The following is a 20049-nucleotide window of genomic DNA, read 5'->3' on the forward strand; positions in this document are numbered from 1 at the left end:
ATATAATCCATCCGAATTCTGTATTTTGTCCAAGTAGTCCGTCTATTTTTACTACTCCGTCTTTTAAAATATGGGTATACAAATCTATCCCAATTATTACATCTACCCTACTTGGTTTGTTAAAGTTAGGGTCTGCCAACACATAATCTTGCCACTTAGTTTTATCAATATTGAAAGACTTTAATGGTAAAGCTTTCATAAGTTTCGGAAGAATAACTGCTTCAATATTTAGAGGACCTTTATTATAATCACGAGTTTTTACCGATAAAGTAATTTTGTACTTTGAAGTCCACTCCACCTACCTCGGTGTTCGCTCTTTTTCGTACTAAGTTTAACATTTGCGCAGCTCTTTCTGAAATTATGGTACATTGCGACGCACAATCAATGAGAGCTCTAAGGTTTTGATAGCCACCATGCCTTGCCCTTACTTTTATAAGTGCTGTGGCTAAGAACGCTTGTTCTTTTGTCAAGCAAGTGTTAATATTTTCCCTCATTTCGTAGGGAATATGGAGCATCGTATGATGAGGTTTTTTACAAATCCCGGATAAAATTTCAGAAAAGCATTTCTTATACATATCATGCCTACAGCAATTGGTGTAAAGGCGCTGTTTTTTAATAAACTGGCCTCTATCTATCGGAACCATTCCCTTAAACGTATAGCAGTGAATTATGGTATGTCCTGCCATTTTACATAACGGACAATTTTCTTTTATTTTACCATATTGCACTACTTTTTTCAACGGTTTCCACTCTTTATCCTGCGACGTGTAAAGAGAGGTGTACCGTTGCTCTAAAAATTCCATTACATCTGGCAATGCTTTCTGGCAATCTCTTTTGTCCTTTTTATATGACTTTTATATAATTGTAAGGTATCTTTGTAGAATTTTTTCAACACAATGTGCGCGAAAATCACATCAACTTCTTCTGTTAAATGTGACTTTAATTTAATTAAATGTATTGACTCATTTATAGAATCAGAAAACCATTTAATATGTTTCGCTGAATCGTGATCTAGCATTGGTAAGTCTAGTAAACGATTCAGCTGATCCGAAAAAATGTTTCGCTTATTTTCATACCGCTTGGTTAACAATTCCCAAGCGGCATTATAATTCTCCAGCGCCCAGTTAAAAGGTTAAGAGCTACCATACTCCTTGCCTCACCCTTTATCGGACTAAGACGCCTGCAGAGTAAAGCTCTACAAACACTCACACCCACTTAGATATAAACGAGGGGGAACGTTGTGAGTTGCTGCGGACACCGCAACTCTACAGTTATACCCGATACTAAGTCAGTATGGCTCTCCTCCGGCAGACGGTGCTAATATTAAACGAAACGAAAAAGAGTGCGTGCGAGAGAGACAGAAAATCAGTCTGTGCGTGACGTCGGGCGCTGCGTAGCCACTGCAAATTGATTTGTTCCTGTTGGCTATAAAAATTATCTGATCTGATCCAGACTCAGAAATCTGATAGATATGGTCATTCTCTATGATTCTGCGTTCTTAGTTTTCTCGAATCTGAAATATTGTGGATGCAACAGATTCTCGTCCTTTGTGGGGGCGGAAGGGGGTGGGGCGAAATTCTGAGATATACGTTTTATGGTGAGATCTAACAGGAGCGCGGATACCAAATTTGGTTACTCTAGCCTTAATAGTCTCTGAGATTTGTGGTTGCCTCAGATTTTCGTCCTTTGCGGGGGCGGAAGGGGGTGCGCCGAAATTTTGACACAAAACGGTCAAGGTCCGATATCACAGGAGTGTGGATACGAAATTTGGTTGCTCTAGCTCTTATGGGTTCTGAGATCTTTAAACTCATATTTTGCAATTGGCAAAACCGACCATGAAACCTGTGTGTTAGAGTGAGAAGGCGCGAAAGCAACGGCGGAAGCGAAGAAGGACGCGGCCGCGGAACAACACTCACCTGAGCCATGGGAGAGAGGTCCTTGGCGATGGCCGGAACCCGGCCAGAGCGAGCGTCCGAAGCTGGGCCGACAGGCGTCGTGCCCAGGGGAGCGGGCGGAGGCGCTCCGGCCCGATCTCCAGCGCCAGGCATCGTGGCCCCAGACGAGGAGTGGCCGGCCGTCGTCACGCGCTCTCTCGCGCGGATAAAGCCAACCCCATGGAGGGTGAAGCGTCTGGTCAACGACGGTGGCGTCCGGTACCGGCTATCGGTGTCCACCGATCGGCAGGAGGTATTCCGGGCTAGGTATTGAGGAGAAAAGAAGAGTAGAGAAGAAGAATGAAAAAAAAGTAACTGTGTAAGGCAACACATATTAACCCTAACCAACCCCATATTAGCCCTTACCGATATTAACCCCGATCCCGATAGGTTTTATGCGATATGATACTGCGATAAGTCGGAGGCAATTAATTCGACGATCGACAAGAAGATAAAAAAGACGTAAAATAAAGAAGTTAATAAAAGTAAAACCAAGAACCGCGCCACAACTTCAGAAGTGGGATACGCAATCCAAAGCTACTTTAAAAACGCCTACAGTTATTCAAATTTTAATCAAAGTCAGTATGAACCCCGCTGCCATTGAGAAGCAGCAGCTTTTGGACTGGATGGACGGGCAAGGAATTGCGCACTCGAGCAATGCAACTTTGCGCCAGCTGCAGAAACTCGCGTACGAGAATGGTTATGTCCCTGATCGTCCAACCAGCCCTGTAGTTCCGACCAAATTTAATGCTTCAGCCGACAACGACCCTGACATTCCGGCCGACCCTAATTTGGAAAACGACGCCGACACGCTGACGCCGGTGGTCGGCAAGGCACGCATACCAGAAGAAGAAGAGTTAGATGCCGCCATTAGAATATTACAAAAAAGGGCTTTGCTCACAAAACTAATGGCGGAGAGCAGCAGCGTCAAAGAAGTGATCCGTGCAATGGTCCCATTCTCGAATCCGAGCGACCAAGACGCTGGATTGTGGATTATGAAATTAGAGCGTGCTTGTTCTGCTGTTGATGAAAGTGACGCCTACAAGCTACGATGCGCACGCTTATTAATGGCACCAAATTCAGAGGCAGACACATTTATGCGGCTTGACACTTCAGAAAATTATGATCAATTTAAAACCAACTTTCTGAAAACATTTGACAAGGCATGTTCGACAACCGAATTAGTGATGCAACTTCAGAAAACTATCTACATTCCGGCAAAAACATCCGTTATGGGGTACATTTTGCAGATGCAAGAGTTGGCGTTGCGTGCAAGTGTATGTGAGATTGAAGCAGTCCACTTTATCATCGACGGTTTCCGTGACACGTCGCCAGCCATTGCCTTGCTGTATGGAGCGAAGACCATCAATGAGCTTAAGGAATTATCTCATCGATATGCAGACTTAAGAGCAAAAAACAAACTCATCGACTATCTCTTCAGCTTCAACTTCAGCTTTAACTTCAGCTTTAACTTCAGCTTCAACTTCAGCTTCAGCACAATCTTCATTAACATCGAATGGTGAGATGCGATGCTACAATTGTTCGTTGTTTGGACACTACGCTTCAGATTGCAAGGCTCCCAAACGTGCGAAGGGGTCCTGCTTCCGTTGCGGCTCTCTCAGCCACACTATAAAGACGTGTCCGGAGCAAAAGTACACCAAATCAGCAATGGAACCGAAAACTCCCAGAGATGAAGACAGCGACGAATACCCATTTGTTCCGATATTTGACCAGGTAGCAGTATATTTTTACACTGATCCAAAACGCAAAACTTATAAAAATATTCTTTCCGCTATGTTCGACACGGGCAGCGCCGTTAATATTGTGAGAGCTTCAACATTACGATTCCAAAACATCAAAAAATACACTCTTTTACCATCAAACCTACGTAGTGTCAGCGGCTGACATCTTTTCACTTACGGAAAAATTTACTTACACATAACCTATCATGACATTGAAAATATGATTTTGTTTTACATTATGCCAGATGAATACATGTCAGAAGATTTGCTATTGGGTAGACCTTTTTTGAAGAAATATAAGTTAAAATTATCATTTTATGAACATCATAAGCCCGAGACAAATAAAATTGAAAATTTAAGTTTCAAATTAAGTGAGAAAAAAAACATTTCGCCTAGCATAATTGTTTCCAACGATATAGCCTTAGATCAACTAACTCCCACGCATCCGGTTGACACTGCTAATAGTTATGAACCCCTTCAAAAATCAAAAACACCAATTAATAATTCAGAAACATTAGACCATAAATTAGGGAATGAGACAGCAGGTAGCATTAAAAAAAAACCCCCGAATAACAGTGAACTTCCGATAAGTAATGCGCTTCTAGATGTAATTGAGCAAACTTCCGATATTCAGAATATTTACAATATAGAAGAAATTGACATTGAGGATTACAATATTGATTACAAACTTAGTGAAAACTCGCGTAGTGAAATCCGAACATTAATTGAATTAAATTATTTAGACCTGCCCAACATACCAGCCATTGAACATAAGTATGAAATGAAGATAAAAATTATGTCACAAGCCCCAATATATTCAACACCAAGAAAGCTTTCATATCATGACAAAAGAGTAGTTGACAAACTTATTGAAGAATTGCTGGCTGAAGGCCACATCAGACCGAGTGATTCCCCTTATACCTCTGCAATTGTACTGATAAAAAAAAAAAATCAGGTGAGAAAAGGCTATGCGTTGATTATAGACAATTGAATAAGATAACAGTAAGGGATGGGTACCCATTGCCACTTATAAATGATTGCATAGAGAGAATGGAAGGTAATAAGTATTTCTCCCTTCTGGATCTGAAAAGTAGTTTCCACCAGGTGAAGGTGGCAGAGAATTCAATTCAATTTACATCTTTTGTGACACCAAACGGACAATACGAATATCTTAGCATGCCATTCGGTTTGCGAAACGCATCAGCTGTCTTTCAGCGATTTGTAAACAATATATTCGGCCCATTAATAAAACAAGGAAATGTAGTTGTATACATGGATGACATTGCAATCGGAACCAAAACTATAGAAGAACACTTTGTTGTCTTAAGTAAAGTATTACGCCTCCTAGCAGAATATAGATTAGAAATCAAGTTAAGCAAGTGTCTGTTTTGTTACACTAGTATAGAATTTCTGGGATTCACATTAAGCAAGGATGGAATTAAGCCAAATAATGATCACATCACGACAATTAAGCACCTTCCGAAACCTACTAATTCCGCAGATATGCAAAAATGTTTAGGACTCTTCTCTTACTTCAGGAGATTCATTCCGGGTTACTCGAAAGTTGCCAAACCATTGCAAGCTCTGACAAAAACTATAGGGAAATTTGAGTTAGATGACAAATGTGTAACAATATTTAATTATCTCTGTGAGAGACTGGCCTCAGCACCAGTTCTAGCCCTGTATAGTCCGACTAAGGAAACAGAACTGCATTGTGACGCTAGTGCCGAAGGGTTTGGAGGAATTTTATTACAAAAACAGGATGATAACAAATTTCATCCAATCTCATATTTTTCTCAAGCAACAACGCCAGCAGAAAGTAGGTATCATAGTTATGAATTAGAAACTCTAGCCATAATCTACTCATTGAATAAATTTAAGATTTACCTTGAAGGAATACCGTTCCGAATAATAACCGATTGTAATGCCCTTACTCTAACCTTATGTAAGAAAACTGTAAATTCAAAAATTTCTAGATGGGCCCTTGAACTTGAAAATTATGACTACACAGTGAATCATCGAAGTGGTAAATACATGCCCCATGTCGATGGCTTAAGTAGATACCCCAATAAGTCCAGAATTCAGTTACGAACCAAATGTTTCAGTTCAAGAAAACAATAATAAGGATCGAATAGTTTCAGTTATAGATATAGATGACATCAATTTTCAGCTTCAGGTCACGCAAAATAGAGATAGCACTATAATTCAGTTAAAGGATAAGTTAGAAAGAGAACCAGTAAAAAATTTCGTACTGGAAGATGGTATTGTTTATAGAAAATATGCTGATTTCGAATTGCTTTATGTCCCGTCAGAAATGGAAAATAATTTAATAAGAACTGTTCACGAAAAATTGTGCCATTTGGGAGTTGAAAAATGTGTAGCCGAAATTAAGAAACATTATTGGTTTCCGAATATGACCGCAAAAGTTGATAGTTTTATAAAAAATTGCATTAAGTGTATTACATTTAGCCTTCCATCCCATTCCAACAATCGCTCATTACATAGTATACCGAAAAGACCAATTCCATTCGACACATTGCATATTGACCATTTCGGACCTCTCCCCTCAGTCATTAATAAAAAGAAACATATATTGGTAGTCATTGATGGGTTCACAAAGTTTGTCAAATTGTATTCTGCAAACACAACTAGTACTAAGGAAGTTTGCGCATGCTTAACGAAATATTTTGAAAATTACAGCAGACCTAGGAGAATTGTCAGTGATAGGGCCTCATGTTTCACATCGTTGGAATTCAGCGAGTTCATGCTAAGTAACAACATTGAACATGTTAGAGCAGCAACTGCCTCACCACAGGCAAATGGGCAAGTGGAGAGAGTAAATAGAACAATGAAAAGTATGTTAGCAAAGATAACTGAACCATTGCAACATTCAGATTGGTGTAAACTACTCACAAAAGCGGAATATGCAATAAACAATTCAAAACATTCGGTTACTGGGGAAATACCATCGGTGGTACTATTCGGTGTTCAGCAAAGAGGCTGTGATATTGACGCTTTAACGGAATTTCTAGAAGACAAAAATAATCCAAAACCAAATAGAGACTTAATAGCAATTCGGAAAGGAGTATTAGATAAAATAACTGAAAACCAAACTAAGATAAGTCTAAGGAAGTCGCCTCCGACTACGACGTTGTTCCGTCCTCGCAGATCGCAGCTCAGCTCGTCCATAATGCGGCTGAAAGTCTCCAGTGAGAGGCTGGGTGCCAGGTAGCAGCTGTAGAACCATATGCCGCCTACATACCCTCGGACGAACCCGTCTGCCGACTTGGTGTCGCTCAATTGTGGCGCGTCGACGCCACAGAGCCACAGGGCCGCTTTGCCAGTAAGGTCCGTGACCCAATCGCTGCTGCTGCCCACCTTATGTGGTTCGCTGAGGAGTGCCACCTCAGAGCCAAGCTCGCGCACCGTCTGCGTCAGGAGATCCTGTGCGGCCCTGCAGTGATTCAGGTTGAGTTGAATCAGCTGCATGTCGTCCTGGTTTTGCCGATCCGCTTCGCGTGGCTGGGCAGTTTTTAGTGCCTGCCTGGTGCGTGACCTCCTTCCTTCCAGCTGCTGAGCAGATGAAGCACTCAGGCTCTTTTTTGCATTCGGCAACTTTGTGCCCTTTCTCCCCGCATTTGATGCAGCAGCCACTCCTGTCCACTGCACTCTTGCAGTTCCGTGCGATATGCCCGGGTTCCAGGCATCGGTAGCACCTTGGGAGTCCATCTCTTTCCCGGATCCTACATATGGTCCAGCCGATCCTCACCTTGCCGCCTTTCAGGACCGCTTGGCCCAGGGAGAAGGGCAAGCTGACCACCGCCAGCTGGGACTTCGCGTATCCGCGGCGCAGACTGCGGACTCTTACTCGACCCTCGTCAATGTTGAATTGGCGAGTTAGAGCGGCACAGATCTCCTGCTCCGTCGCGAGGGAGTCGATGTCCCGTATCTCCAATATGACCACCTTCGAGTCTTCCGTCATTGCTCGCACAGACGCTCCATCGCCGAGGACACGTGCGATGCTGGCTTTCATGCCCTCAGCACTCTCCACGCTGTCTTTTGCCACCTCCAGCAGAAGGTTGCCGTTTATGGTGCGGCGTACCTTGGAGACGCAGCTTCCCAGGTCGGAAAGCTGGTTGTCGTGTCGTCTGGTGACCATTGCCAGAACCTCGCTGTACGACTTCCCGGGGGCCTGAACTATGACCGCGTCTGGGCGAGCGCGGCGTGCTGCTCTCGGCCTCTTGGCCACCACGCTCCATTCGCTGTCCGGGATTCCGGGGCTCTTGGGCTGCCTCATGGCGCTGGTCGTCGCCACGTCTCCGTGTGGCCGCAACGGGGCCTTTTTAAGGGTCCTCTTGGTTGCGATAGCTCCTTTTCGCTGCCTTGGGCGCGTAGGTGGGGTTCCCGGCTCCCCCATTGGACCTTCGGCCACGGATGGTTGGCTAAGTCTACGCCACGGTTCGGTTTGCGCTGCGGCATCTTTCCTCCAGACGGTCGTTGTCTGCTGCTCCTTGTCTGCGCTCCGCGTGCTCTGTGAGCATTTCGGGCACAGGCCTTGGGCGTCGGAGCCTTCCTGCAGCGCGCTTCTACCCGCTGCAGCCTCTTGGCTCGATTCGATGATGTTCGAGTGCAGCTCCTTCATGCGCACGAACAGTGCTCTGGTGGCCATGTTGATGTGGCGCGTATTTTTGTCCATCATCCTGGTCTGAACCTCATCAAGTATTTTTCTCAGCTCCGAGAGGTTCTCAAGGCAGGTAGCCTCCTGGTGGGCCTTGCTCTTCTTGGGCGGCGTTTGATTCTGGGAACTTCCCGGGCTGGCTGGGTCCCGAACCCTCTTGGGGGTCTCCCTAGAGTCAAGGTCCCGACTCTGCGCCGCTGCTGCTGGAGATGGAGATGGCTCGGGTGCCGGCGATCGGGCGAGCATGCTACCCTTCCTGAAGGCGAGCTTTTCCTCCTCCTCCATTCCTCTTGTTTACTTTAGAATTTGAAATTTGAATTTCGAAATTAAAATCTCCCTCCGTTGGCGCGCAACTCCAGCTCTCTCCAACACTCTGGCAGCCCTGGGTCGATCGGGGCTGTCTGGCAACACCGTCCGTGTGGCAACTCTACGCGATCACCTGTCTGGCGGCGCGATCAGCTGCTGTGTGTGAAGCTCCGGACGAGAAGAAGAAGAAAAGTTGAGTGAGAATTTCTTTTTTCCCTCCACCAACAATGTGGAAAGTGGAAGTGGAAGGCGCCAAAACAAGGGTTCACCCCCCCTTCCCCTTCCGCCTGGAGCGCACTGATTGTTCCCCTGCAACAGAGCGGGATGCCGGTGGGGCCGGTTTTTATACGCAGTACGTACCGGTGCGACAGCAACCTGCTCTCAAAAGCTTTTCTTCCAGGTAACACGCGCAGCGCGGATGCTAAAATCAGGAGCCCGTGATTCAAAACAACCGCACTTGAAAACGCTCAACTCTTTGTGTGTAACGTCCAGAAAGAATCGTTTCCGACCCCATAAAGTGTATATATTCTTGATCAGCATCAATAGCCGAGTTGATTGAGCCATGTCTGCCCGTCCGTCCGTCTGTCCGTCTGTCCGTCCCCTTCAGCGCCTATTGCTCAAAGTCTATAAGAGCTAGAGCAACGATGTTTTGGATCCAGACTTCTGTGATATGTCACTGCTACAAAAATATTTCAAACTTTGCCCCGCCCACTTCCGCCCCCACAAAGGGCGAAAATCTGTGGCATCCAAAATTTTGACGATACGAGAAAACTAAAAACGCAGCATCGTAGAAGATGACCATATCTTCTAGAGTGCAAAATCTGAACCAGATCGTATAATTATTATAGCCAGAATCACGAAAACAAATCGGTCGGCACCCTGGACTATTACCCAAAGACGGCTGGAAGAAAAGGCACGGTGAGATGAGGAGCTCAAGAACTCGGGAGGCTTACCAGATTCAAGGCGAAGCCAAACAACACGTCGCCAGACCTGGAAGTAGAAAGGGCCAGTACAAAAAATCGGAAAAAAGAAAGGAAAAAAAAAGGAAGAAAAGGGGGAACCGAATTAAAGCTAACAAAACCAGGGTGCACCCTAGGGTTAACGCGGCGAGAGGCGCGGATAATTTTCAAAACGGGAGCGAGCGAGAGAGCCAGCTGGAAGGCAAGAGAGAGCCATCCCACGGGCCCATGTAAGGCACCGTTACAGGGAACGGTGAGCACCGGCACGAGCCCTTATAAAGGAGGGAGCAGCGCACGATCAGGTCTTTTCAAAAAAAGTTGACCACGTGCAAAAAAAAGGGTAAGATGCAGCAGCACTTAATGAGATATATAACAGAGCAGCGGAAATGGATTCGCCGCGGGTATCAGGCTATGGGCGATACGCAAAGTCGGCGGCGTACCAGGTCGAACGTGAGGAGCGAAGGGCGAATAGGAGTAGGTCCCCGGTGCTACAGTTATTGGTCTCACCGCTAGTGTCAACCGCGGGATTCATGGGACCGACCCGGTGGCATCGCCGGGGTACACCGAGGCGGAAAGTGACCTGGAGTTGGTGAGCTGGGAGCCGGCGCCACGGAGAAAACGCGCACGCGAGGCGAAGCGCGAAGAGCCCCATACCAGCAAGCACGAGGAGCCCCGCGCCAGCAAACATGAGGAGCCCCGGACCAGCAGACGCGAGGAGCCCCACACCGGCAAGCGCGAGGAGCCCTGGACCAGCAGACGCCAGGAGCCCCGCACCAGCAAGCGCGAGGAGCCCCACACCGGCAAGCGGTGGCACCCACAGCCGAAGAGGTGCCCGAGGGGACGGCAGAGGGCGAGACGGAGGGAACGACGAACACGCCGATATCACTGACAGCGGAGGGCCCAGCGGCGGCACCCAAAGTCGAGGTGATGACCGACGGCGAAGCGGATGACGGCGCGAAAGCAACGGCGGAAGCGAAGAAGGACGCGGCCGCGGAACAACACTCACCTGAGCCATGGGAGAGAGGTCCTTGGCGATGGCCGGAACCCGGCCAGAGCGAGCGTCCGAAGCTGGGCCGACAGGCGTCGTGCCCAGGGGAGCGGGCGGAGGCGCTCCGGCCCGATCTCCAGCGCCAGGCATCGTGGCCCCAGACGAGGAGTGGCCGGCCGTCGTCACGCGCTCTCTCGCGCGGATAAAGCCAACCCCAAGGAGGGTGAAGCGTCTGGTCAACGACGGTGGCGTCCGGTACCGGCTATCGGTGTCCACCGATCGGCAGGAGGTATTCCGGGCTAGGTATTGAGGAGAAAAGAAGAGTAGAGAAGAAGAATGAAAAAAAGTAACTGAAAACAAGAGCAAATAAAAAACGAGGGGGAACGTTGTGAGTACAGTTATACCCGATACTAAATCAGTATGGCTCTCCTCCGGCAGACGCCGCTAATATTAAAGAGTGCGTGCGAGAGAGACAGAAAATTAGTCTGAGCATTACGTCGGGCGCTGTGTAGCCACTGCAAATTGATTTCTTGCTTTTGGTTACAAAAATGATCTGAAATTTTGAAACAAACTCGTCTCGGTCCGATATATTAGGAGTCTGGATACCAAATTTGGTTGCTCTAGCTTTTATAGTCTCTGAGATCTAGGCGCTAATGTTTTACTCTAAGCAAAGCCGCCTATGCTACGTGTGTGTTAGAGAGAGACAGGGCGAGAAAAAATTAAATTGTTTTCTTGATTCTGGCTATAATAATTATACGATCTGGTTCAGATTTTGCACTCTAGAAGATATGGTCATTTTCTACGATTCTGCGTTTTTAGTTTTCTCGTATCGTCGAAATTGTGGATGCCACAGATTTTCGCCCTTTGTGGGGGCGGAAGTGGGCGGGGCAAAGTTTTGAAATATTTTTGGAGCAGTGACATATCACAGAAGTCTGGATCCAAAACATCGTTGCTCTAGCTCTTATAGACTTTGAGCAATAGGCGCTGAAGGGGACGGACAGACGGACGGACGGACAGACATGGCTCAATCAACTCTGCTATTGATGCTGATCAAGAATATATACACTTTATGGGGTCGGAAACGATTCCTTCTGGACGTTACACACAAAGAGTTGAGCGTTTTCAAGTGCGGTTGTTTTGAATCACGGGCTCCTGATTTTAGCATCCGCGCTGCGCGTGTTACCTGGAAGAAATGCTTTTGAGAGCAGGTTGGCATCCCGCTCTGTTGCAGGGGAACAATCAGTGCGCTCCAGGCGGAAGGGGAAGGGGGGGTGAACCCTTGTTTTGGCGCCTTCCACTTCCACTTTCCACATTGTTGGTGGAGGGAAAAAAGAAATTCTCACTCAACTTTTCTTCTTCTTCTCGTCCGGAGCTTCACACACAGCAGCTGATCGCGCCGCCAGACAGGTGATCGCGTAGAGTTGCCACACGGACGGTGTTGCCAGACAGCCCCGATCGACCCAGGGCTGCCAGAGTGTTGGAGAGAGCTGGAGTTTCGCGCCAACGGAGGGAGATTTTAATTTCGAAATTCAAATTTCAAATTCTAAAGTAAACAAGAGGAATGGAGGAGGAGGAAAAGCTCGCCTTCAGGAAGGGTAGCATGCTCGCCCGATCGCCGGCACCCGAGCCATCTCCATCTCCAGCAGCAGCGGCGCAGAGTCGGGACCTTGACTCTAGGGAGACCCCCAAGAGGGTTCGGGACCCAGCCAGCCCGGGAAGTTCCCAGAGGCAAACGCCGCCCAAGAAGAGCAAGGCCCACCAGGAGGCTACCTGCCTTGAGAACCTCTCGGAGCTGGGAAAAATACTTGATGAGGTTCACACCAGGATGATGGACAAAAATAAGCGCCACATCAACATGGCCACCAGAGCACTGTTCGTGCGCATGAAGGAGCTGCACTCGAACATCATCGAATCGAGCCAAGAGGCTGCAGCGGGTAGAAGCGCGCTGCAGGAAGGCTCCGACGCCCAAGGCCTGTGCCCGAAATGCTCACAGAGCACGCGGAGCGCAGACAAGGAGAGCAGACAACGACCGTCTGGAGGAAAGATGCCGCAGCGCAAACCGAACCGTGGCGTAGACTTAGCCAACCATCCGTGGCCGAAGGTCCAATGGGGGAGCCGGGAACCCCACCTACGCGCCCAAGGCAGCGAAAAGGAGCTATCGCAACCAAGAGGACCCTTAAAAAGGCCCCGTTGCGGCCACACGGAGACGTGGCGACGACCAGCGCCATGAGGCAGCCCAAGAGCCCCGGAATCCCGGACAGCGAATGGAGCGTGGTGGCCAAGAGGCCGAGAGCAGCACGCCGCGCTCGCCCAGACGCGGTCATAGTTCAGGCCCCCGGGAAGTCGTACAGCGAGGTTCTGGCAATGGTCACCAGACGACACGACAACCAGCTTTCCGACCTGGGAAGCTGCGTCTCCAAGGTACGCCGCACCATAAACGGCAACCTTCTGCTGGAGGTTGCAAAAGACAGCGTGGAGAGTGCTGAGGGCATGAAAGCCAGCATCGCACGTGTCCTCGGCGATGGAGCGTCTGTGCGAGCAATGACGGAAGACTCGAAGGTGGTCATATTGGAGATACGGGACATCGACTCCCTCGCGACGGAGCAGGAGATCTGTGCCGCTCTAACTCGCCAATTCAACATTGACGAGGGTCGAGTAAGAGTCCGCAGTCTGCGCCGCGGATACGCGGAGTCCCAGCTGGCGGTGGTCAGCTTGCCCTTCTCCCTGGGCCAAGCGGTCCTGAAAGGCGGCAAGGTGAGGATCGGCTGGACCATATGTAGGATCCGGGAAAGAGATGGACTCCCAAGGTGCTACCGATGCCTGGAACCCGGGCATATCGCACGGAACTGCAAGAGTGCAGTGGACAGGAGTGGCTGCTGCATCAAATGCGGGGAGAAAGGGCACAAAGTTGCCGAATGCAAAAAAGAGCCTGAGTGCTTCATCTGCTCAGCAGCTGGAAAGAAGGAGGTCACGCACCAGGCAGGCACTAAAAACTGCCCAGCCACGCGAAGCGGGGTCGGCAAAACCAGGACGACATGCAGCTGATTCAACTCAACCTGAATCACTGCAGGGCCGCACAGGATCTCCTGACGCAGACGGTGCGCGAGCTTGGCTCTGAGGTGGCACTCCTCAGCGAACCACATAAGGTGGGCAGCAGCAGCGATTGGGTCACGGACCTTACTGGCAAAGCGGCCCTGTGGCTCTGTGGCGTCGACGCGCCACAATTGAGCGACACCAAGTCGGCAGACGGGTTCGTCCGAGGGTATGTAGGCGGCATATGGTTCTACAGCTGCTACCTGGCACCCAGCCTCTCACTGGAGACTTTCAGCCGCATTATGGACGAGCTGAGGTGCGATCTGCGAGGACGGAACAACGTCGTAGTCGGAGGCGACTTCAACGCCTGGGCCCTGGAATGGGGGTCCTCCCGTACAAACGCCGGAGGCCGCACGGTGTTGGAGGATTTTGCCTCTCTGGACGTCGTCCTTCTGAACGAAGGGTCCCAACAAACTTTCAGCAGGGCAGGTGTAGGGTCGATCATCGATCTCACCTATGCCAGCAGCACGCTGGCCCGGCACGCCCGATGGAGGATCAGCGACGTATACACTGCCAGCGACCACGAGGCCATACTATGCACCCTGGGCACCCTTGCCCGATCCAGAGGTACCCCGTTCCGGCATGGGAAGGCGTACCGCCAGGACACGCTGAGGGCCCAAGCCTTCGCAAGCGCCCTTGAGAGCTACTCTGCAAACGATGCAGACGGAGCCAACGATATGGCGACCAAATTGGCGGACGCACTTGAAGGCGCCTGCGACCAGAGCATGCTACCGAGAGGGACGTTCCGGAAGCACAAGGATCCAGTTTTCTGGTGGAGCGAAGCGATTGCGGTTCTCCGTAGAACCTGCCACCGGGCCAGAAGGCTGCTCCAGCGAGCCAGAGGCACACCGCGCTTGGCCCGATGCAGCGAGACCTACAAAGCGGCGAGGAAGGATCTGAAGACCGCCATAAGGAACAGCAAGAGGGAATGCTTCCTTAAGCTGTGTGATGCCGCCGAAGAGGACCCCTGGGGAGGCGCGTACAGGATGGTGGTGAAGAGGCTGAACGCGGGCAGCAAAGCTCCAACAGATCCAGAGGCACTGGAGGGTATAGTCAGGGTACTGTTTCCTCGAGGACGGCAATTCCCTAGCTCCCTGCGTTTCGAGCATAGCCCGAGCGACATCTGCGAGGTTACGGAAGCCGAGGTGTTGCAGGCAGGCAGAAACCTGATACCTAGGAAGGCTCCGGGTCCGGATGCGATCCCCAACAGCGCGTTGAAGCTGGCACTTCTTCTACTCCCGAGGGAAGTTGCGGGCCTTTTCAACAAATGCCTCCAGGAGGGGACGTTCCCCGAGAGGTGGAAAAGGCAACGGCTGCTACTATTAACCAAGCCGGGCAAGCCACCAGGGGTGGCCTCTTCCTACAGGCCCATCTGCCTTCTGGACTCCATGGGAAAAGTCTTCGAAAGGGGGATCGGTGCGAGGCTGAGCGCAGCCATCGAAGCAGCAGGCGGTCTCTCCCAGAACCAATACGGGTTCAGGAAAGGGAGGTCGACGCTGGACGCCATCTTGAGGGTCGTACAAACGGCGGAGGAAGCCATTGCTGGGACTAGGTGGAGAGGCTGAACCAAGTTCTATTGTCTGGTGGTGACACTGTACATAAGGAACGCCTTCAACTCGGCCGACTGGACCCTGACGCTGGAGGCACTGAGGTCCTTCAACATCCCGGGCTACCTACTGAATATAGCGCGCAGCTATTTCAGCAATAGGGTGCTGACAATGGACACATGTCAGGGCTCTAGGGCATACGAAGTCTCAGCCGGAGTCCCGCAGAGCTCCGTTTTGGGACCTCTGCTCTGGAACGCCATGTACGACGGGGTCCTACGGCTCCCGATGCCAGCCAACACTAACCTGGTGGGTTTCGCTGACGACGTCGCAATAGTGGCGGTAGCGAAGGAACTTGCCGCAGTGGAGGAGCTTGCCAACGTCGCCATACAAGCCGTCGAGGCGTGGCTAGCCGCCGCGGGGCTGGAGCTGGCGGCCCAAAAAACGGAGGTGGTCCTGATATCCAGCCGTAAAGTGGTCGAGACCGCCAGAGTGCAGTTTGGTGGGACCGCGATCGAATCGCAGAGGTCCATCAAGTACCTTGGAGTCCTCATCGACACGCGCCTGTCCTTCAAAGAGCATCTGGAATACGTCCACACGAAGGCCGGTGGGACCGCGGGAGCACTATCCAGGATTCTGCTAAACACCAGAGGGCCAAAGCAGGCAACGAGGAAACTGCTGACGAGCGTCGTGACGTCGCAGATGCTCTACGCCGCACCGGTGTGGGCAGAAGCCGCGAAGGTGAGGAGCTACATGCGAGGAGTGGAGGCAACGTACAGACTGTGCGCCATTAGGATCGCGTGCTCGTTCCGGACCATCTCAGACGAAGCCGCGTTAGTCATTGCCGGGCAAGTTCCGCTCAGGGAGCTGATAAGGGAGAGGAAGGAGATCCACGATGCCATGACGGACAGTGCAGCCGAGGTACGCTCTAAAGCAGAAATTAAGGACGCCGCCAGAAGGACCAGCATAGACAGATGGCAGACTCGATGGGACCACTCACCCAAAGGCCGATGGACCCACACCCTCATCCAAAGCATAGCATGCTGGGTTGAAAGGAAGCACGGCCAGGTGGATTTACCCAGGCACTGAGCGGACATGGCTGCTTCCGCGGATACCTCAAGCGCTTCGGCCACGAGACAGAGGACTGGTGCCCCGAGTGTGGCACAGGCATAGAAGAGGACGCTCGCCACGTCCTCTTCGACTGCCACAGGTTTGACCTCGAGCGTCAGACATTGGAGACAGTAGCAGGGTCTAGGGTCAGCACCGAGACTCTGGTGCCGCTGATGCTGGCAGACCCGAAGGTGTGGGAAGCGGCCGCGGAGTTCGCCTCTAGCGTGATGCGAACGCTTAGGTCCTTGGAGAGAAGGCGGAAGGAGCAGAGTCCACGCCACTGCGAAGCAATGCTTTGCGCAGTCCCACGCAGTCCGCGGGGCCCCTAGTCCCAACATACTCTTGTCCGTTAAATTTAAATTGTATAGTATATATTATAGAGCAAATAAATAAGTATATGAATATAAAAAAAACGAGGGGGAACGTTGGGAGTTGCTGCGGACACCGCAACTCTAGAGTTATACCCGATACTAAGTCAGTATGGCTCTCCTCCGGCAGACGCCGCTAATATTTAACGACACGACAAAGAGTGCGTGCGAGAGAGACAGAAAATCAGTCTGAGCGTGACGTCGGGCGCTGCGTAGCCACTGCAAATTGATTTGTTCCTTTTGGCTATAAAAATGATCTGATCTGATCCAGATTCAGCAATCTAATAGATATGGTCATTATCTATGATTCTGCGTTTTTAGTTTTCTCAAATCTGCAATATTGTGGATGCAACAGATTTTCGTCCTTTGTGGGGGCGGATGGGGGTGGGGCGAAATTCTGAGATATACGTTTTATAGTGACATCTTAAAGGAGTGTGTGTACCAAATTTGGTTACTCTAGCCTTAATAGTCTCTGAGATTTGTGGTTGCCTCAGATTTTCGTCCTTTGCGGGGGCGGAAGGGGGTGTGGCGAAATTTGGACAGGAAACGGTCAAGGTCCGATATCACAGGAGTGTGGATACCAAATTTGGTTGCTCTGGCTTTTATAGGTTCTGAGATCCTTGAACTCATATTTTGCAATTGGCAAAACCGACCATGAAACCTGTGTGTTAGAGTGAGACAGAGCGAGAAAGAGTGATATTGTTTTCGTGATTCTGGCTGTAATAATTATACGATCTGGTTCAGATTTTGCACTCTAGAAGATATAGTCATCTTCTACGATTCTGCGTTTTTAGTTTTCTCGTATCGTCGAAATTGTGGATGCCACAGATTTTCGCACTTTGTGGGGGCGGAAGTGGGCGGGGCAAAGTTTTGAAATATTTTTGGAGCAGTGACATATCACAGAAGTCTGGATCCAAAACATCGTTGTTCTAGCTCTTATAGTCTTTGAGCATTAGGCGCTGAAGGGGACGGACAGACGGACAGACGGACAGACGGACGGACGGACAGACAGACAGGGCTCAATCGACTCGGCTATTGATGTTGATCAAGAATATATATACTTTATAGGGTCGGAAACGATTCCTTCTGGACGTTACACACATCCACTTTTACCACAAATCTAATATACCCCAATACTCATTTTGAGTATCGGGTATAAAAACCACAAATCTAATATACCCCAATACTCATTTTGTGTATCGGGTATAAAAACAAGCAATCTAATACAATCTAATGTAATTAATGGGGAATAAACACAACGTACCAGCGGAAACACGAATCACTTGTCTTTTTCACAAGCTTCGCGCGCGCTTTTTGTCTATCCATCATTCCACGCATTCATACTCACACACACTTACGTGCCCTTTAAGAGTACTAACACTTTTGTAAGAAGCTTGCCACCAAGCATCAAGACAACAGTAATTTTGAAAACCCTCATGCAATATACTAATGTAATAAACTTTAATATTTATGTACATATGTATGTACATAAGATATTTTATAATTGAATTAGAAAATTTATGGGTATTGTCCATGAGAGTATTCAAGGTGCGACCGGCATCTAAATTTGTACTTTGCAGATTCCCGTCGGAAAGCGCGCGATTGACAATTGATTTGAAATATGTGTAAAACCAATTCCATTTATATTTATGCATATTTATTTAAGTATATATATATATTTTCTTATATTGTATATTTAGATACATCATTGTTTTAGTTATAATAAACAAAAAAGTCGAGAACCGACGGCGTTTGCATAATTTGTATAATTTATAATCAACCTGCTTAAGATAAGGAAATAAATGTGCAGTTATATTATTATATATAATCGAGAACCGACGGCGTTTGCATAATTTTTATAATTTATAATCAACCTGTTTAAAATAAGGAAATAAATGTGTAATTATATTATTGTACTATTTTATATTTTGTGGTATAAATCAAACAAAAAACAGCTTTTATTTTATTTCCCGCGCCCTAGTGTACCATACCCCCACCCCCTGCCCATTCTTCATTTATTTTGTGGCGGTAGGTCAGACCATCAAAAGACCCAAAACAAGAACCAAACTCAAATTTCAATTTCAATTTCACGCAAAGTACCCCAGTGGACCAAAAAGCGATAGTAAAACGGAACTATCATAAAATGTCCGGAAACGGACTTAGAAATGATAAAAATCCGGGAGCGATGAGTGAAGTCTCGCAAAATGCTCGCAGACGGACTTAGAAAAGAGCATTTACCGGACAAAAACCGAGTGACGACAAAGTCTCGCAAAACTATCACAAACGGACTTAAAAACGGGTGAAAAATGGACAGAAAAGTGAAACATAACGGAAACGAGGGGGAACGTTGTGAGTTGCTGCGGACACCGCAACTCTACAGTTATACCCGATACTAAGTCAGTATGGCTCTCCTCCGGCAGGCGCCGCTAATATTAAACGACACGACAAAGAATGCGTGCGAGAGAGACAGAAAATCAGTCTGAGCGTGACGTCGGGCGCTGCGTAGCCAATGCAAATTGATTTGTTCCTTTTGGCTACAAAAATTATCTGATCTGATCCAAATTCAGCAACCGGATGATAGATATAGTCATTCTCTATGATTCTGCGTCTTAAGTTTTCTCGAAATTGCAATATTGTGGATGCAACAGATTTTCGTCCTTTGTGGGGGCGGATGGGGGTGGGGCGAAATTCTGAGATATACGTTTTATAGTGACATCTCAAAGGAGTGTGTGTACCAAATTTGGTTACTCTAGCCTTAATAGTCTCTGAGATTTGTGGTTGCCTCAGATTTTCGTCCTTTGCGGGGGCGGAAGGGGGTGTGGCGAAATTTTGACACAAAAAGGTCAAGGTCCGATATCACAGGAGTGTGGATACCAAATTTGGTTGCTCTGGCTTTTATAGGTTCTGAGATCCTTGAACTCATATTTTGCAATTGGCAAAACCGACCATGAAACCTGTGTGTTAGAGTGAGACAGAGCGAGAAAGAGTGATATTGTTTTCGTGATTCTGGCTGTAATAATTATACGATCTGGTTCAGATTTTGCACTCTAGAAGATATAGTCATCTTCTACGATTCTGCGTTTTTAGTTTTCTCGTATCGTCGAAATTGTGGATGCCACAGATTTTCGCCCTTTGTGGGGGCGGAAGTGGGCGGGGCAAAGTTTTGAAATATTTTTGGAGCAGTGACATATCACAGAAGTCTGGATCCAAAACATCGTTGTTCTAGCTCTTATAGTCTTTGAGCATTAGGCGCTGAAGGGGACGGACAGACGGACAGACGGACAGACGGACGGACGGACAGACAGACAGGGCTCAATCGACTCGGCT

Source organism: Drosophila persimilis, unplaced genomic scaffold (genome assembly GCF_003286085.1).
Source record: "Drosophila persimilis strain 14011-0111.01,24,50 unplaced genomic scaffold, DperRS2 tig00001709-arrow-arrow-pilon, whole genome shotgun sequence".
Taxonomy (NCBI): domain Eukaryota; kingdom Metazoa; phylum Arthropoda; class Insecta; order Diptera; family Drosophilidae; genus Drosophila; species Drosophila persimilis.